The sequence below is a fragment of the Nicotiana tomentosiformis genome, unplaced genomic scaffold (assembly GCF_000390325.3).
Source record: "Nicotiana tomentosiformis unplaced genomic scaffold, ASM39032v3 Un00269, whole genome shotgun sequence".
Classification (NCBI taxonomy): domain Eukaryota; kingdom Viridiplantae; phylum Streptophyta; class Magnoliopsida; order Solanales; family Solanaceae; genus Nicotiana; species Nicotiana tomentosiformis.
Genome location: NW_027174828.1, coordinates 32,501 through 35,000, shown reverse-complemented (window position 1 = coordinate 35,000; position 2,500 = coordinate 32,501).

Here is a 2,500-nt window from a genome sequence, read left to right as displayed (position 1 = left end):
CTCATGGCACGGCGTCGGACGTCGCAGGACATGGCCATGGCACGACGCAGGACATGACAGGACATGGCCACGGCAGGATGCAGGACATGGCAGGGCGTCGGACGTGGCCATGGCTCGGCGTCGGACGTGGAAGGACATGGCCATGGCACGACGCAGGGCATGGCAGGGCGTGGCCATGGCACGGTGTCGGACGTGGTAGGATATGGCCATGGCACGACGCAGGACATGACGGGACATGGCAGGATGCAGGACATGGCAGGGCGTGGCCATGTCCCGACGCAGGACGTGGCAGGACATGGCAGGAGATGGCCATGGCACGACGTAGGACATGACAGGAAATGGCCACGGCAGGACGCAGGACATGGCAGGACGCAGGACATGGCAGGGCTTGGCCATGGCTCGGCGTCGGACGTGGCCATGGCTCGGCGTCGTACGTGGAAGGACATGGCCATGACACGACGCAGGGCGTGGCCATGGCACGACATCGGACGTCTCATGGCACGGCGTCGGACGTCGCAGGACATGACCATGGCACGACGCAGGACATGACAGGACGTGGCCACGGCAGGACGCAGGACATGGCAGGACGCAGGACATGGCAGGGCGTGGCCATGGCTCGGCGTCGGACGTGGAAGGACATGGCCATGGTACGACGCAGGGCATGGCAGGGCGTGGCCATGGCACGGTGTCGGACGTGGTAGGATATGGCCATGGCACGACGCAGGACATGACGGGACATGGCAGGACGCAGGACATGGCAGGGCGTGGCTATGGCCCGACGCAGGACGTGTCGGACGTGGCAGGACATGGCCATGGCACGACGCAGGACATGACAGGACATGGCCACGGCAGGACGCAGGACATGGCAGGACGCAGGACATGGCAGGGCGTGGCCATGGCTCGGCGTCGGACATGGCCATGGCTCGGCATCGGACGTGGAAGGACATGGCCATGGCACGACGCAGGGCGTGGCCATGGCACGGCATCGGACGTCTCATGGCACGGCGTCGGACGTCGCAGGACATGGACATGGCAGGACGCAGGACATGGCAGGACGTGGCCACGGCAGGACGCAGGACATGGCAGGACGCAGGACATGGCAGGGCGTGGCCATGGCTCGGCGTCGGACGTGGCCATGGCTCGGCGTCGGACGTGGAAGGACATGGCCATGGCACGACGCAGGGCGTGTCCATGGCACGGCATCGGACGTCTCATGGCACGGCGTCGGATGTGGCAGGACATGGCCATGGCACAACGCAGGACATGACAGGACATGGCCACGGCAGGACGCAGGACATGGCAGGGCGTGGCCATGGCACGACGTCGCACCACGTCGCACCATATCTAGTGCTAGCCAATGTTTAACAAGATGTCAAGCACAATGATGTTGGTGGTTGGTGGTCGTGGCTGGCGGTGGTGGAAAATTGCGGTGGTTCGAGCGGTAGTGATCGGCGATGGTTGGTGGTTTGCAGCGGTGGTTTGATATCGGAATCACTTATGGTGGTTGTCACAATGGAGGTGCGTCATGGTTATTGGTGGTTGGTCATCTATATATTTTTATAATAATATTATGTATTTTACCTATTTTTTACATATTTTTTATTAAATTTTATGCATTGTTTGTATTTTTAAATAGTTTTTATCGTACTTGTTTTATAAAATATTTATTATTTTATGTGTTATATTATTACTTGATGTATTGGAAATTTTCTCCATTGTTTTTTCTATATTTATAATAATTTTCTTATTTTTTTGTATTTTATTATGTATTTTTTCGTTTTATAATAAATATTTATTAAAAAAATATTATTTTTGTAAAATATATCATTTACAATGTTTAAAAGTCATTTGTGAATATATTAGCTAAGTTGTACTTCGGTTTGTGCATTTTGGTGTTGTACATGTCTATTATGATTCTCTGGCCAAAACATGTCTACTCCTGTCACTTGGGTTTTTTTTTAAGACATATATAAGGGGGGTAGAGGTGTTGAAAGGCACCTCAAGGTGCTTGCTGCCTGGCCGAGGCGGGCATGCACGGGGGACGCTGGCATGCGGCGTGGGCATTGGGGGCATGCACGGCTTGTCCGTGCTACGTCCCAGATGTTCGCAACGCGTGTCAGCAAGTACTCGTGTGTGCTCGTAGTACGTCTGGTGGTGGGCATCGCTCGTGGCGGCCGATGGCTTTTGGCAACGGAACGGCGGAGCGTCGTGCAAGTAGCGCCGCAAGGTGCCATACGCATGGGGCTAAGCTTAGTATGTTCCGAATGCCATCAGTTGTTGCGGGCAAAATCGGGAGGCGACATCGCTCGTGGCAGCTGATGGCTTTTGGCAACTGAACGGCGAGGTCTCGTGCAAGTAGCGCCGCAAGGTGCCGTGCGCATGGGGCTAAACTCAGTACGTTCCGATTGCCATCGGTTGTTGTGAGTTGTGTTTGGCATCGCTCGTGGCGGTTGATGGCTTTTGGCAACTGAACGGAGAGGCCTCGTGCAAGTAGCGCCGC